This window comes from Paramisgurnus dabryanus, chromosome 9, assembly GCF_030506205.2.
Source record: "Paramisgurnus dabryanus chromosome 9, PD_genome_1.1, whole genome shotgun sequence".
In the NCBI taxonomy this organism is placed as follows: Eukaryota; Metazoa; Chordata; class Actinopteri; order Cypriniformes; family Cobitidae; genus Paramisgurnus; species Paramisgurnus dabryanus.
This window is the reverse complement of record NC_133345.1, coordinates 14,604,858-14,612,357: the sequence shown is the minus strand read 5'-3', so window position 1 is coordinate 14,612,357 and position 7,500 is coordinate 14,604,858. Positions and strand designations below refer to the sequence as shown.

General features: G+C 46.5%; 10 non-coding genes across 10 annotated transcripts; 7 read left to right on the top strand and 3 right to left on the bottom strand.

The window, feature by feature from the left end:
* The first annotated feature begins 382 nt into the window (after nucleotides 1–382).
* Nucleotides 383–454, top strand: trnaw-cca (transfer RNA tryptophan (anticodon CCA)). The gene has a single exon. It is a non-coding gene; the product is annotated as a tRNA-Trp (tRNA).
* Nucleotides 455–1,469: 1,015 nt separating this feature from the next.
* Nucleotides 1,470–1,541, top strand: trnaw-cca (transfer RNA tryptophan (anticodon CCA)). Its single transcript has one exon. It is a non-coding gene; the product is annotated as a tRNA-Trp (tRNA).
* Nucleotides 1,542–1,942: 401 nt separating this feature from the next.
* trnae-uuc (transfer RNA glutamic acid (anticodon UUC)) lies at nucleotides 1,943–2,014 on the bottom strand. The gene has a single exon. It is a non-coding gene; the product is annotated as a tRNA-Glu (tRNA).
* A 542-nt stretch (nucleotides 2,015–2,556) lies between these two features.
* trnaw-cca (transfer RNA tryptophan (anticodon CCA)) lies at nucleotides 2,557–2,628 on the top strand. The gene has a single exon. It is a non-coding gene; the product is annotated as a tRNA-Trp (tRNA).
* Nucleotides 2,629–3,643: 1,015 nt separating this feature from the next.
* trnaw-cca (transfer RNA tryptophan (anticodon CCA)) lies at nucleotides 3,644–3,715 on the top strand. Its single transcript has one exon. It is a non-coding gene; the product is annotated as a tRNA-Trp (tRNA).
* Nucleotides 3,716–4,116: 401 nt separating this feature from the next.
* Nucleotides 4,117–4,188, bottom strand: trnae-uuc (transfer RNA glutamic acid (anticodon UUC)). The gene has a single exon. It is a non-coding gene; the product is annotated as a tRNA-Glu (tRNA).
* A 542-nt stretch (nucleotides 4,189–4,730) lies between these two features.
* trnaw-cca (transfer RNA tryptophan (anticodon CCA)) lies at nucleotides 4,731–4,802 on the top strand. The gene has a single exon. It is a non-coding gene; the product is annotated as a tRNA-Trp (tRNA).
* A 401-nt stretch (nucleotides 4,803–5,203) lies between these two features.
* trnae-uuc (transfer RNA glutamic acid (anticodon UUC)) lies at nucleotides 5,204–5,275 on the bottom strand. The gene has a single exon. It is a non-coding gene; the product is annotated as a tRNA-Glu (tRNA).
* Nucleotides 5,276–5,817: 542 nt separating this feature from the next.
* trnaw-cca (transfer RNA tryptophan (anticodon CCA)) lies at nucleotides 5,818–5,889 on the top strand. Its single transcript has one exon. It is a non-coding gene; the product is annotated as a tRNA-Trp (tRNA).
* A 1,015-nt stretch (nucleotides 5,890–6,904) lies between these two features.
* trnaw-cca (transfer RNA tryptophan (anticodon CCA)) lies at nucleotides 6,905–6,976 on the top strand. Its single transcript has one exon. It is a non-coding gene; the product is annotated as a tRNA-Trp (tRNA).
* The last annotated feature ends 524 nt before the right edge of the window (nucleotides 6,977–7,500 follow it).

Below are 7,500 nucleotides of genomic sequence, written 5' to 3'. Positions count from 1 at the left end.
CTGCTCAATCAGACAGATCTATGTGTCACCCCATGTTTGTCCACATTAGCACTGTTTGGCGTTAAAGATCGTTCCTTCCCTCTTTGCGTCGCTGAGGAAAAAATTGAGAATATACAGTGATGTGTCAGAAATCAATTTCCTTCCACTGTTCCATCTGCAGTAGTCCACCACTTTTCCCATAATAAAAGAGTGGAGTCGCAAGCCCCCCAATTTTTGAAGCAATCCAGAAAGAATTTCTATATTTCTCTGCATGTGTAAGCATGAAACGTGTACAAAAGGGACAACTTGCATCTTAGGAGTCGTGTGCTGTAAACGGTTTGTTGGGATGATCCAATCAGCCTGGGTCTACACAGCCAGAACAGGTGCCAAACTGCGTGCGTTAGGTCTCGTGGCGCAACGGTAGCGCGTCTGACTCCAGATCAGAAGGTTGCGTGTTCAAATCACGTCGGGATCAGTGGTCGTTTCTTGCAGTTATGAAGTCACACAAGGTTTGTTGCGCTGTACTAGAGAGACATAAGCTTTTGGAGAATGGGTGCTGTGGGCAACCTGAGTGTGAGCCGGCCAATCCCTTTGACCTCACTTCTCAATCAGATAGATCAGTAGGTCACCGCGTGAATGTCCACTTTAGCACCACTGAGTCATTAAGATTTTTTCCCTCTTCGTACAGGGGAGGTAACCAATGAGGGAATACAGTAATTTGTCATGAATCAGTTTCCTCCACTTTATAATTTGCGTGAGCTCAAAAAAGGCAAATATTGGAAGAGGCGAGGAATTTTTTCACCCACTTTACTCAACACATCAACCCCACAAAGCAGTGAAGTATTTCAATCTTGAAAAGATGCAAAAGGCAGCGGCTTCCCATACAGGGAGTCGAACCCGTGCCGCCTGGGTGAAAACCAGGAATCCTAACCGCTAGACCATATGGGACAACAGGCCTAAGCAGCTGGGTTGTGGAGGTGGAGATAGTGGCAATTTCAGGCCTTACTGGCATTTTGTTTTCAGAACGTTGTCCTTTTGTGACTTGAGATTTTGGTGAGCAGTTATCCTGGGCCACCCGAGTGTCGGCAAGCCAGTTGTTCTGGCTGCACTGCTCAATCAGACAGATCTATGTGTCACCCCATGTTTGTCCACATTAGCACTGTTTGGCGTTAAAGATTGTTCCTTCCCTCTTTGCGTCGCTGAGGAAAAAATTGAGAATATACAGTGATGTGTCAGAAATCAATTTCCTTCCACTGTTCCATCTGCAGTAGTCCACCACTTTTCCCATAATAAAAGAGTGGAGTCGCAAGCCCCCCAATTTTTGAAGCAATCCAGAAAGAATTTCTATATTTCTCTGCATGTGTAAGCATGAAACGTGTACAAAAGGGACAACGTGCGTCTTAGGAGTCGTCTGCTGTAAACGGTTTGTTGGGATGATCCAATCAGCCTGGGTCTACACAGCCAGAACAGGTGCCAAATTGTGTGCGTTAGATCTCGTGGCGCAACGGTAGCGCGTCTGACTCCAGATCAGAAGGTTGCGTGTTCAAATCATGTCGGGATCAGTGGTCGTTTCTTGCAGTTATGAAGTCACACAAGGTTTGTTGCGCTGTACTAGAGAGACGTAAGCTTTTGGAGAATGGGTGCTGTGGGCAACCTGAGTGTGAGCCGGCCAATCCCTTTGACCTCACTTCTCAATCAGATAGATCAGTAGGTCACCGCGTGAATGTCCACTTTAGCACCACTGAGTCATTAAGATTTTTTCCCTCTTCGTACAGGGGAGGTAACCAATGAGGGAATACAGTAATTTGTCATGAATCAGTTTCCTCCACTTTATAATTTGCGTGAGCTCAAAAAAGGCAAATATTGGAAGAGGCGAGGAATTTTTTCACCCACTTTACTCAACACATCAACCCCACAAAGCAGTGATGTATTTCAATCTTGAAGAGATGCAAAAGGCAGCGGCTTCCCATACCGGGAGTCGAACCCGGGCCGCCTGGGTGAAAACCAGGAATCCTAACCGCTAGACCATATGGGACAACACGCCTAAGCACCTGGATTGTGGAGGTGGAGAGAGTGGCAATTTCAGGCCTTACTGGCATTTTGCTTTCAGAACGTTGTCCTTTTGTGACTTGAGATTTTGGTGAGCAGTTATCCTGGGCCACCCGAGTGTCGGCAAGCCAGTTGTTCTGGCTGCACTGCTCAATCAGACAGATCTATGTGTCACCCCATGTTTGTCCACATTAGCACTGTTTGGCGTTAAAGATCGTTCCTTCCCTCTTTGCGTCGCTGAGGAAAAAATTGAGAATATACAGTGATGTGTCAGAAATCAATTTCCTTCCACTGTTCCATCTGCAGTAGTCCACCACTTTTCCCATAATAAAAGAGTGGAGTCGCAAGCCCCCCAATTTTTGAAGCAATCCAGAAAGAATTTCTATATTTCTCTGCATGTGTAAGCATGAAACGTGTACAAAAGGGACAACTTGCATCTTAGGAGTCGTGTGCTGTAAACGGTTTGTTGGGATGATCCAATCAGCCTGGGTCTACACAGCCAGAACAGGTGCCAAACTGCGTGCGTTAGGTCTCGTGGCGCAACGGTAGCGCGTCTGACTCCAGATCAGAAGGTTGCGTGTTCAAATCACGTCGGGATCAGTGGTCGTTTCTTGCAGTTATGAAGTCACACAAGGTTTGTTGCGCTGTACTAGAGAGACATAAGCTTTTGGAGAATGGGTGCTGTGGGCAACCTGAGTGTGAGCCGGCCAATCCCTTTGACCTCACTTCTCAATCAGATAGATCAGTAGGTCACCGCGTGAATGTCCACTTTAGCACCACTGAGTCATTAAGATTTTTTCCCTCTTCGTACAGGGGAGGTAACCAATGAGGGAATACAGTAATTTGTCATGAATCAGTTTCCTCCACTTTATAATTTGCGTGAGCTCAAAAAAGGCAAATATTGGAAGAGGCGAGGAATTTTTTCACCCACTTTACTCAACACATCAACCCCACAAAGCAGTGAAGTATTTCAATCTTGAAAAGATGCAAAAGGCAGCGGCTTCCCATACAGGGAGTCGAACCCGTGCCGCCTGGGTGAAAACCAGGAATCCTAACCGCTAGACCATATGGGACAACAGGCCTAAGCAGCTGGGTTGTGGAGGTGGAGATAGTGGCAATTTCAGGCCTTACTGGCATTTTGTTTTCAGAACGTTGTCCTTTTGTGACTTGAGATTTTGGTGAGCAGTTATCCTGGGCCACCCGAGTGTCGGCAAGCCAGTTGTTCTGGCTGCACTGCTCAATCAGACAGATCTATGTGTCACCCCATGTTTGTCCACATTAGCACTGTTTGGCGTTAAAGATTGTTCCTTCCCTCTTTGCGTCGCTGAGGAAAAAATTGAGAATATACAGTGATGTGTCAGAAATCAATTTCCTTCCACTGTTCCATCTGCAGTAGTCCACCACTTTTCCCATAATAAAAGAGTGGAGTCGCAAGCCCCCCAATTTTTGAAGCAATCCAGAAAGAATTTCTATATTTCTCTGCATGTGTAAGCATGAAACGTGTACAAAAGGGACAACGTGCGTCTTAGGAGTCGTCTGCTGTAAACGGTTTGTTGGGATGATCCAATCAGCCTGGGTCTACACAGCCAGAACAGGTGCCAAATTGTGTGCGTTAGATCTCGTGGCGCAACGGTAGCGCGTCTGACTCCAGATCAGAAGGTTGCGTGTTCAAATCATGTCGGGATCAGTGGTCGTTTCTTGCAGTTATGAAGTCACACAAGGTTTGTTGCGCTGTACTAGAGAGACGTAAGCTTTTGGAGAATGGGTGCTGTGGGCAACCTGAGTGTGAGCCGGCCAATCCCTTTGACCTCACTTCTCAATCAGATAGATCAGTAGGTCACCGCGTGAATGTCCACTTTAGCACCACTGAGTCATTAAGATTTTTTCCCTCTTCGTACAGGGGAGGTAACCAATGAGGGAATACAGTAATTTGTCATGAATCAGTTTCCTCCACTTTATAATTTGCGTGAGCTCAAAAAAGGCAAATATTGGAAGAGGCGAGGAATTTTTTCACCCACTTTACTCAACACATCAACCCCACAAAGCAGTGAAGTATTTCAATCTTGAAAAGATGCAAAAGGTAGCGGCTTCCCATACCGGGAGTCGAACCCGGGCCGCCTGGGTGAAAACCAGGAATCCTAACCGCTAGACCATATGGGACAACAAGCCTAAGCAGCTGGGTTGTGGAGGTGGAGAGAGTGGCAATTTCAGGCCTTACTGGCATTTTGCTTTCAGAACGTTGTCCTTTTGTGACTTGAGATTTTGGTGAGCAGTTATCCTGGGCCACCCGAGTGTCGGCAAGCCAGTTGTTCTGGCTGCACTGCTCAATCAGACAGATCTATGTGTCACCCCATGTTTGTCCACATTAGCACTGTTTGGCGTTAAAGATTGTTCCTTCCCTCTTTGCGTCGCTGAGGAAAAAATTGAGAATATACAGTGATGTGTCAGAAATCAATTTCCTTCCACTGTTCCATCTGCAGTAGTCCACCACTTTTCCCATAATAAAAGAGTGGAGTCGCAAGCCCCCCAATTTTTGAAGCAATCCAGAAAGAATTTCTATATTTCTCTGCATATGTAAGCATGAAACGTGTACAAAAGGGACAACGTGCGTCTTAGGAGTCGTCTGCTGTAAACGGTTTGTTGGGATGATCCAATCAGCCTGGGTCTACACAGCCAGAACAGGTGCCAAATTGCGTGCGTTAGATCTTGTGGCGCAACGGTAGCGCGTCTGACTCCAGATCAGAAGGTTCCGTGTTCAAATCACGTCGGGATCAGTAGTCGTTTCTTGCAGTTATGAAGTCACACAAGGTTTGTTGCGCTGTACTAGAGAGACGTAAGCTTTTGGAGAATGGGTGCTGTGGGCAACCTGAGTGTGAGCCGGCCAATCCCTTTGACCTCACTTCTCAATCAGATAGATCAGTAGGTCACCGCGTGAATGTCCACTTTAGCACCACTGAGTCATTAAGATTTTTTCCCTCTTCGTACAGGGGAGGTAACCAATGAGGGAATACAGTAATTTGTCATGAATCAGTTTCCTCCACTTTATAATTTGCGTGAGCTCAAAAAAGGCAAATATTGGAAGAGGCGAGGAATTTTTTCACCCACTTTACTCAACACATCAACCCCACAAAGCAGTGAAGTATTTCAATCTTGAATAGATGCAAAAGGCAGCGGCTTCCCATACCGGGAGTCGAACCCGGGCCGCCTGGGTGAAAACCAGGAATCCTAACCGCTAGACCATATGGGACAACAAGCCTAAGCAGCTGGGTTGTGGAGGTGGAGAGAGTGGCAATTTCAGGCCTTACTGGCATTTTGCTTTCAGAACGTTGTCCTTTTGTGACTTGAGATTTTGGTGAGCAGTTATCCTGGGCCACCCGAGTGTCGGCAAGCCAGTTGTTCTGGCTGCACTGCTCAATCAGACAGATCTATGTGTCACCCCATGTTTGTCCACATTAGCACTGTTTGGCGTTAAAGATTGTTCCTTTCCTCTTTGCGTCGCTGAGGAAAAAATTGAGAATATACAGTGATGTGTCAGAAATCAATTTCCTTCCACTGTTCCATCTGCAGTAGTCCACCACTTTTCCCATAATAAAAGAGTGGAGTCGCAAGCCCCCCAATTTTTGAAGCAATCCAGAAAGAATTTCTATATTTCTCTGCATGTGTAAGCATGAAACGTGTACAAAAGGGACAACTTGCATCTTAGGAGTCGTGTGCTGTAAACGGTTTGTTGGGATGATCCAATCAGCCTGGGTCTACACAGCCAGAACAGGTGCCAAACTGCGTGCGTTAGGTCTCGTGGCGCAACGGTAGCGCGTCTGACTCCAGATCAGAAGGTTGCGTGTTCAAATCACGTCGGGATCAGTGGTCGTTTCTTGCAGTTATGAAGTCACACAAGGTTTGTTGCGCTGTACTAGAGAGACATAAGCTTTTGGAGAATGGGTGCTGTGGGCAACCTGAGTGTGAGCCGGCCAATCCCTTTGACCTCACTTCTCAATCAGATAGATCAGTAGGTCACCGCGTGAATGTCCACTTTAGCACCACTGAGTCATTAAGATTTTTTCCCTCTTCGTACAGGGGAGGTAACCAATGAGGGAATACAGTAATTTGTCATGAATCAGTTTCCTCCACTTTATAATTTGCGTGAGCTCAAAAAAGGCAAATATTGGAAGAGGCGAGGAATTTTTTCACCCACTTTACTCAACACATCAACCCCACAAAGCAGTGAAGTATTTCAATCTTGAAAAGATGCAAAAGTCAGCGGCTTCCCATACAGGGAGTCGAACCCGTGCCGCCTGGGTGAAAACCAGGAATCCTAACCGCTAGACCATATGGGACAACAGGCCTAAGCAGCTGGGTTGTGGAGGTGGAGATAGTGGCAATTTCAGGCCTTACTGGCATTTTGTTTTCAGAACGTTGTCCTTTTGTGACTTGAGATTTTGGTGAGCAGTTATCCTGGGCCACCCGAGTGTCGGCAAGCCAGTTGTTCTGGCTGCACTGCTCAATCAGACAGATCTATGTGTCACCCCATGTTTGTCCACATTAGCACTGTTTGGCGTTAAAGATTGTTCCTTCCCTCTTTGCGTCGCTGAGGAAAAAATTGAGAATATACAGTGATGTGTCAGAAATCAATTTCCTTCCACTGTTCCATCTGCAGTAGTCCACCACTTTTCCCATAATAAAAGAGTGGAGTCGCAAGCCCCCCAATTTTTGAAGCAATCCAGAAAGAATTTCTATATTTCTCTGCATGTGTAAGCATGAAACGTGTACAAAAGGGACAACGTGCGTCTTAGGAGTCGTCTGCTGTAAACGGTTTGTTGGGATGATCCAATCAGCCTGGGTCTACACAGCCAGAACAGGTGCCAAATTGTGTGCGTTAGATCTCGTGGCGCAACGGTAGCGCGTCTGACTCCAGATCAGAAGGTTGCGTGTTCAAATCATGTCGGGATCAGTGGTCGTTTCTTGCAGTTATGAAGTCACACAAGGTTTGTTGCGCTGTACTAGAGAGACGTAAGCTTTTGGAGAATGGGTGCTGTGGGCAACCTGAGTGTGAGCCGGCCAATCCCTTTGACCTCACTTCTCAATCAGATAGATCAGTAGGTCACCGCGTGAATGTCCACTTTAGCACCACTGAGTCATTAAGATTTTTTCCCTCTTCGTACAGGGGAGGTAACCAATGAGGGAATACAGTAATTTGTCATGAATCAGTTTCCTCCACTTTATAATTTGCGTGAGCTCAAAAAAGGCAAATATTGGAAGAGGCGAGGAATTTTTTCACCCACTTTACTCAACACATCAACCCCACAAAGCAGTGAAGTATTTCAATCTTGAAAAGATGCAAAAGGCAGCGGCTTCCCATACAGGGAGTCGAACCCGTGCCGCCTGGGTGAAAACCAGGAATCCTAACCGCTAGACCATATGGGACAACAGGCCTAAGCAGCTGGGTTGTGGAGGTGGAGATAGTGGCAATTTCAG